The sequence below is a fragment of the Silene latifolia genome, chromosome 2, assembly GCF_048544455.1.
Source record: "Silene latifolia isolate original U9 population chromosome 2, ASM4854445v1, whole genome shotgun sequence".
In the NCBI taxonomy this organism is placed as follows: domain Eukaryota; kingdom Viridiplantae; phylum Streptophyta; class Magnoliopsida; order Caryophyllales; family Caryophyllaceae; genus Silene; species Silene latifolia.
Window position 1 is genome coordinate 189605663 of NC_133527.1, and position 9015 is coordinate 189614677.

Genomic DNA, 9015 nt, shown 5'->3' on the forward strand with positions numbered 1-9015 from the left:
CGAGTAAATTAAAACCACTCGATCGAGCAAAACCAAAGAAGAAACTGCTCGATCGACTAATAATGTCCTCGATCGAGTAAGTGCATAAAAAGAACTGGTCGATCGACTACATAGTCTACTCGATCGACTGATTATTGACTCCTAAACCACTCGATCGAGTAATAAATCACTCGATCAAGTGAAACTTGACTTCCGCAGCTCATCATTCTTGTCAATTTGACTTTGACTTGTCCTTTTAGCTCCCGAAACACCTTCACGCATCCCAAGACAGCAATATTTCCCGCTCCAAATCTACTCTTTCTCCAAATGCATGCAAAACGGACGGTAAATGACTTGATTTCACTACTTTATGGCTCATTCCTGCAAATAAGACAAGAACTTCCAAAGTATGCAATTCGGGGCATTTCGTAGCATGAAACCACGATAAAAGCATAGAAATACGTGCATAAAATAGGCTAAAAAGACTATATAAAATGCACGTATCAAATCTCCCCAAACCAAACCTTTACTCGTCCCCGAGTAAACTCAAAACTATACGCTAATGGAACGGAAAAAGATAACTCAGAGCTAGCTACAAATGCCCACTTAAGCCAATTTAATGCAAGCAAACTAACACTTATAGCAAGACAGTCAAATGCAAACGAGTTATAAGATGTTTGTAAATAAAGCTGAACCGTCGACCTTGCAAGACCTTTAATAATGGACTCTCACGGGCCACTCTTCTCTCATGAAGCAAAGGGCGAACATATAAATGTAAGAGAGAAAGGAAGATAGTCGCTCACCTAAACTACGACCCACATAAACATGCATGCAACTAATATGATAGACAATTCAAGCTACCGTACATACATTCTAACCAAACAAGGTCCGTCACAGCCGAGGGCTTACAAAGATATGGTAAAGTGAGGCAATGGGTAAGAAAAGGCAAAACATTTATGGGAATGTGGAGGTATAGGTGATCAAGCTAGTACCTAAACAAAGCCATATATCAACATCCGATTCTTAAGCAATTATGAATTAAGCACATGCCCTTCATTTGGCATAAAATCTCACCAAACCAAACCAAACATACTCCTCAAATAATGTAAGATAGAACATAGGAGTGAAACCGCCTAATCAACAAACAACATCTCTTTTTCCAAATTTTTCCTTTCTTTTTTTTTTTCTATTCCTTCGGTTTCTTTTTTTTCTTCTTCTTCGAATTTTTTCTTCAACTTCTCCTTTTTTTTTTCACGTCTTTTTTCATCAACCTTTTTCTCAATTCATCCTCTTTTTTTCTTTTCTACCAACTCCGAATCAACAGAATACGCGCCAAACTTGATACAATAGACAATATACCGCAGAACAATCTAAACTAGCTTGACAAGGCAGGCTAAATTTGGATGTAGCTAAAGGGTCAACTGGCAAATTTGGCTAATGTGGAGTTTATGGGTAAAAATGAAAGAAAGGAAAATTGTAAGCACCTCCCTGCATGTGACACCAACCACTAACCCGAATGTATGATGGCAAAAAGCAATTGAATTTCATAAACGTGCAAATTGATGATACATGTTATGCAAGGAGTAACTACTCACAATCCTACATGAAACTGGTCATAAATGACACCAGTTTATAAGGCTCTAATTCTTAGAAATTATAAGTAGGTTGCCAAAAATCTCAGGTCAAGTCTATTCGTTCAGCTAAATTTAACATTAACTCGTAGATATGCGATAAGACAAAGCTAATAAGATAATTGTTCATTGCAAGGCTTAAGCAAAAAGACAATCGCAGTGCAATTTCATCACGGAAATCTACCGTTCCGACTCAACCTATATGCTAAAAATAAACGTGAATTTTTGAAATTTTCAACAATTTTTCCAATTTTTATGTGATTTTGAATTTTTTACAAAAATAAACAACAATGCAAACATAAATTAAACGTGATAACTGAAATGCAATGAAAACAACATGCAGACACAGATATGGATGCATAACCTCCCCAAACCAAACCGTACAATGCCCCCATTGTACCAAAACATGGAAAGGAAATGCAAACTGAAAGGAGAAAGAGAGTAAATGCGGAAAACTTACAAGATTGCGTGAATAAAGGGACCTCCCCAAACCGACCATGAACATGGGAGGTTGCTAAAGGCCCGGAAAACCGTCTCAGGAAGCTAATCCAAGTCAAAAATACTCGATCTAGAGGAATAGTGTCTGACCGAGTAGAATGGGCGTCTAAAACTGCTCGATCTAGTAAGATACCAGTCGATCGAGTAGTTCTCATCTTGCAGGTGGTCGATCGAGTGGATGAATCACTCGATCGAGTGAATCCATCAGCTACAGTGCTCGATCGAGTAGAAAAACTACTTGATCGAGTAATCCTCAATGTAGTTCCTGCAAACGCAATGAAAACAGCCCGCAAACCAACAAAAGCAAGCTTAACTGAGACCGTCTATGGTATAAAAACCATTTATTACAACTGAAATTAAATAAAAAACAAAATAAAATCGTCGGGTTGCCTCCCGGGTAGCTCTAGCTTCAGTCAGGTCCCAGCTCGACCTTCTTTTTCTTCGAGCCTCTCTAATTAGTCACAATCAAAACAGCTCAAAGCGCGCAGCAACCTGTCAAATAGCTGCGCATGTGCTACACAGAAGCATAAGTAGCACAAAAGTGGAATACAGAAATAGGAAATAAAAATGTAAAACCGTTTAAGTCTAACAAATTTCCTATGTGAGCTCCTAAATTTATCCACAAAATAAAGGAGCGCGGGAGCAATTGTCATTATATGGGAGTCCCGATTCAGATTAACAGTTTTGAGATGATAAGGACGGTGAAAATTCTTTAAATTAATCGACCATATGAGATGAGGTATAACTTTAAAAGAAACAGCGCGAGTCAAACGAGGCAAAATACTATTAGAACAAACAATAATAAAATTATCGTTTACTACCTCAGATCGGTCGCTCTCAATGACGGAATCATAGGTAAAAGAGCTTATTACCTCTTCCGTGCTAGGAGCAATTGCCGTCTCAACTGCTTCTTCATCAACCTCCTCAGTGGAATCCATCCCGTAAATCGCAGCTTCAAGTGCATCCGACTCGGCTGTGAATAGGGGAGGTTTACCGTAACCTTCATCATCGTCAGACTCGTCATCCAAATCAAACCAAAATGACGAACCAAAGCTCCCAATGGCCATTTCAGTCGATCGAGCAGAATAATCACTCGATCGACCGACTTCCTCCCGCATCTCACTCGATCGAGTAACAACATCACTCGATCGAGAACTATCCTCCTGCATGTCACTCGATCGAGAAGGGATATTACTCGATCGAGGATTGTCTTCTGGAATTTCACTCGATCGACCATTATAAGTCACTCGATCGAGTGATTCTTCCTGCATAGAGCTGAAATCTTCACGTGGGGCAGTGAAATATGAAAGGAACTCGTCGTCCGAGCCATAGAAGTCATCCTCATCATTGGGCAACACGGTTTCCTCGGGGGAAGAACCGCTCTCAACAAGGTATACCTCTTCTTCTTGCATCTCAGCTGCTAACTGAGCAACTACAGACTCGAGCTCAAGGATTTGAGCATCCGCACGTCTATCACTCTCTTGCCTCACTCGATCATAATTCTGCACTTGAGACGCAAGTATCTGCATTAAAGACCTCAGTTCTGCAACCTCTTCTTCTTGTATCTCAGCTGCTAACTGAACAATGTCAGTTTCGAGCTTTTCAAGTCGCGAAGAAGTGCGTCTATCATGATCTTGCCTCTCTCGGTCACGATCTTGCAATTGAGATGCAAGTGTCTGCAATAAGGATTTCAGCTCCGCAATCTCTTCTTCTTGTATATCAGGAGGATCTTGTTGCGGTGGCCATTGATAGGGCGGATGTGGCGGCACAACTACAGCTGCATTGTGCTCAGCAGAACCACATCTCTCGTAGCAGATCACCGGCTGTTCCATATAATGGGACATCGGTGATGGGTCAAAGGTACTCAAGCCTTCCCTTTGACGGTCTTTCACCTAGAACTGTCTAGGTAGTACCTGTAAGGCCTATCAAAACAGCACTAAACAAAAGATTAAAACGGCCTCAAGGGAGAAATCCCCTGAGGCTAAAAACAGATAAAATTAAACAAATAAATAAATAGATTGCCTCCCCGGCAACGGCGCCAAAATTTGATGCGGTCGTTTCTACACCAAAAATAAATTACCTAAGTTACTGCTAACAGAAGTCAGCGGCAAGTAGGGTCGATCTCCACAGGGAGGCGGTGTACTATCTATTTGTCTATTTATCTGTCTAATGTCACTAATGGGGGTTTGAAAGTGATATTCTAAACTAAAATCTAAGCGAGGGAAATAAAGAGAAATTAACAGCAAGAGAAAAGGGAGTATGCTAGGAGTCGGTCTACCGTGGCAGCTATCAGATCTTATACTATCGGGAATATTAATGTGATTGGACTATTGATAAGAAGAGCTATGGTCGTCACCTTTCGGTCCTTAAACCGCCCTAGAGTGTAAACAGCTTAACTTTCGCCCTCACTGCAATACCCTATTGTAATTAAGCAAGCCTTCCCTTCCAATCTTTCGATCTAGGTCGGGGTTAACTAGAATTATTGGTCTCCTGCATGCATACATTCGACCGGATAACAATTAAATTGCCTAATACAATTCCTATCGCAAGACTAATCTATTTAATACAATTAAAGCATGCTACCACGGCTTCCCTAATCCTAACATACTAGGGGGAATTTAGCTAGACATAATTATAATAAGAACGAGAATTAAAGAAATAACAATAAACATAAAGAATAATTAAAGAAGAGGAGAAAAGGGAAAATTACTGAAATTGATCCGGAAGAAAGCAAGAATAAAAGTAACAGTCACCGAACCAGAGAGAAAGGGAACAGAGTAAAGTGTGAGAGAAAGGGAGAGTATATGATCCTTGGATTATTGCCCGATTACAAATGACATCCCTAACTCCTATTTATAAGAAAATAGGAGTAGGATTAAACCTAATTACGGAATTAGAGCTAAAAAGCCCAACCCGTAGCAAAGTCCACTCGATCGAGTAAATTAAAACCACTCGATCGAGCAAACCCAGCAAGAAACTGCTCGATCGACTAATAATGTCCTCGATCGAGTAAGTGCATAAAAAGAACTGGTCGATCGACTACATAGTCTACTCGATCGACTGATTATTGACTCCTAAACCACTCGATCGAGTAATAAATCACTCGATCAAGTGAAACTTGACTTCCGCAGCTCATCATTCTTGTCAATTTGACTTTGACTTGTCCTTTTAGCTCCCGAAACACCTTCACGCATCCCAAGACAGCAATATTTCCCGCTCCAAATCTACTCTTTCTCCAAATGCATGCAAAACGGACGGTAAATGACTTGATTTCACTACTTTATGGCTCATTCCTGCAAATAAGACAAGAACTTCCAAAGTATGCAATTCGGGGCATTTCGTAGCATGAAACCACGATAAAAGCATAGAAATACGTGCATAAAATAGGCTAAAAAGACTATATAAAATGCACGTATCAATACTTAATGAAAATTAGTAGCCACCCTTAAGATACCCAAGACATTGGTTCTTCATCTTAGGTTAATCTCTCACCATTGACCCTTTTTGATCTTCATGTTTGCCCCTAGACCATATTGATGACCCCGAAAGCCCTAGCTTTTAATTAACCGTATTCATTATCATCATCTTGCTTGTCTTTTGCTCTAGTGATTATAACCAAAACCTTTACTTTTAATTTTGATTAAACTTGACTCTTAATAGAACTTTGTAGCAACCCCCGCCGTCCTTGAGTTCGACCCCGACTAAATACTACGCTTTTTCGGGTTTTACAAATAGTTTTGGTATAGGAAGTAGACGACAAATTTCCTATTATCAAATGGCGCCGTTGCCGGGGATGGCGTTAGGTTATGCTTAGTTTCATTTAGAGTCTTTGCTTTAATCTTGTCTCAATTGTCATTTTGCTTTAGTAGTTGATTGTTGTTTGTAGAGTGCGTGTGATTTTTGCCTTTCCCTAGTGTGTAAAAACACTAGGAGACTTACGATTTGCCAAGTGTATGCCTAGGAGGAATCATCAAGCTCTCCTATTCAACTCCGACCCCGAGAGGCTTTTTAGGACCTTGAGGACTAGGACCCTTGAAAGAGTGAGGAACAATTCCACCCAAGCAAACATTGATCAACCAAACTCACACATCCCACAAAATTTTGATACAACAACTACGGTTCAACCAAATACCACAATTGAGACTTTAGTAGAGAACCCCTTTCATAACTTCCTTAATTACAATAGTCCACCTCAAACACCACCACATCAAGAACCAAACCACCCACCACAAATGGCTCTTAGAGATCATAACCGGCCTAACCATAATGATTCATGTAATCCCATCAACTTTGGCACTTTGGCCCCAAACAACTTTGAAATGCATCCCGCCCAAGTCGGGTTAGTTGAGAAGGACTTGTTTGGAGGTCATATTGAGGAAGATGCCCATGCCCATCTCCGGAAATTTAAAAGGAAAGTTTCAATGATGAAGAAGAATGGGGTGTCCGAAGACACCTTGAGAATGATGTTGTTTCCATTTTCATTGACGGGCAAAGCGGACCGGTGGTTGAACATTCACCCACCGGATACTTTCACTACTTGGGATGACTTGGCTCAAGCATTTATGGCCAAGTACTACCCTTCCTCAAAGACCGCGATGCTCCGCAACGAGATCCATACGTTCCAACAAGAGGATGGGGAGTCCTTAGGTGAGGCTTGGGACCGTTATCAAGATTTGATAGCAAGTTGCCCCCACCATGGAATACCGGAATGGTACATTACTCAAACATTCTTCCAAACTCTACTACCAAGAACTAAGGAGATGGTAAATGCCTCCGCGGGGGGAGGTTTTGACCACTTGAATGATGAAGAGGGCACGGCATTGATCAAAAAAATGGTAGACTCGGAGGCAAACTATGGTTCTAGAGGGAACATGCTACGAAGAAACGGGAAATTCCCTAAGGAAAATGCCTCCAACTCCGATACAAATGCCAAGCTCGACTTGCTCACAAAGCAATTTGAGAAGTTTTCAAGGAATCAAGTGAACCAAGCCGGGACCTCATTTGGACCACCCATGGAAGAAGTTGCTCAAGTCTCGAGTTGTGAACTTTGTGGAGGAAGTGGTCATACTTATGACTTGTGTGGCAACAATTACAATGATGCCTATGAAGAGAATGCTCAAGAGGTGAACGCTTTTCAAAGCTACAACAACAATCCTAGGCCACCAAGGCCTCCTTTCAACAACCCAAATGTCTACAATCCAAATACCAATTTCTACCACCCCGGGTTAAGGAACCACCCCAACTTTAGCTACAAAAGCACCAATGTTCAAAACCCCCAACATCTCCAACCACAAACCCAAACCAATCCACCCGGTTTTGCTCAACCAAGGGGAATTCTCCCAAACCCAAGAAATAACTTTGGAAATCAAAACCAATGGTCAAGCAACAACCCACCCCAAAACTATGGCAACCAACAACAAGGGCACCAAGAGTTTGGTGGAAACCAAAGCAACCAAGGGTTTTACCAAGGCAATCAAGTAAATCAAGCAAATCAAGGATTTGGGCAAGGGTATGTTCAAGGGTCTCAAGAACAAGGTCAAGGATCAAACTTCAACAACTATGGTCCGAGAGGTAACTTTCAAGTGGGGCAAAACAACAACCAAGGTCCCAATGCTAGATATGACTATGGGTTCCCTTTACCCATAGCCAACCAACCTCATCAAGAACCCCAAGGTGAGCTCTCTCAAGTGGAGCTTTTGAAGATGATTAAGAACATGCAACTTCAACATAGCCAAGAGATAGCTAATTTTGCAAAAGCTACTCAACAAGAACAAGCAAACTTGAGAGCTACATTTCTTAAGGACATGAGGGAAATGGAATCTAGGATGGCTTCTCATGCTATGGCTAACCCTCAAAGGCCACCCGGTGGTTTGTTGGCTCAAGGACAAAGCTCCAAAGATGCCTCAAATAGCCACCATGCTCATGCGGTAGTGCTAAGGAGTGGTTTAGAGCTTGAGGACCCTTACAAAGACCTTGAGTTGGAAGTTGATGAAGATCCCAAGGGGAATGAGGTAGAAGTGGATGATGAAGAGGAAAGCTCACCCATTGAGGCTTCGGGTAAAGCTAATGAAGACAAGAAAGGAAAGAAAGCTTGTGAAGACTTGACTAGAAGAGGAATTCAAGTGGACAAGGATGTTGATGGATATGTGGAAGACCTCCCTTATGAGGAGGAAGCTAGTGAAGAAATACCTTTGCAACGTTCTAAAAAGGTAACAAAAAGTTCGGCTCCTCCAAAGGTATCTTCCAATTCCCAACTTGTTTCTAAAATTCCTTACCCTTCAAGAGCCATAAAGAGTAGGGAAAACCTCAAGTATGCCAAATTTTGTGATATGCTTGAGAAACTTGAGGTTACCCTACCCTTTACGGAGGTGATAATGAACATGCCAACCTACTCAAAATTTTTAAAAGACATTTTGACAAAGAAAAGAGTCTTGGGTGACCAAGAAATAGTGGCTATGGAAGAAGCATGTAGTGCTCATATCCTTAACAAATTGCCCACTAAACTTGGTGACCCGGGAAGCTTTTCCATTCCTTGCGTAGTTGGCGGTGTTCCTATCTCTAGAGCTCTTTGTGACTTGGGAGCAAGTGTTAGTGTTATTCCTTTGAAAGTTGCAAGAAGGATTGGCATTCAAAACTTGGCTTCCACTACCATGACTCTCCAATTGGCGGATAGGTCCGTCAAACGCCCTATGGGGGTGCTTGAGGACGTGCCCGTCAAGGTTGGAAAGTTTTTGATTCCCACCGATTTTGTTGTCCTTGATATTCCGGAGGATAGCCACACTCCCATCATCCTAGGTAGGCCATTTTTGGCCACCGGAGGAGTACTCATTGATGTGAAGAATGGGCGGCTAACCTTCCAAATTGAGGGCAACAAAATCGAATTTAACTTGCCAAATTTGATGAAAGG

At 41.4% G+C, this 9015-nt stretch overlaps 1 non-coding gene across 1 annotated transcript; it reads right to left on the bottom strand.

Moving 5' to 3' along the window:
- Positions 1–6703: 6703 nt before the first annotated feature.
- On the bottom strand, positions 6704–6810 carry LOC141644847 (small nucleolar RNA R71). The gene has a single exon (XR_012544451.1). It is a non-coding gene; the product is annotated as a small nucleolar RNA R71 (small nucleolar RNA).
- Positions 6811–9015: the final 2205 nt, after the last annotated feature.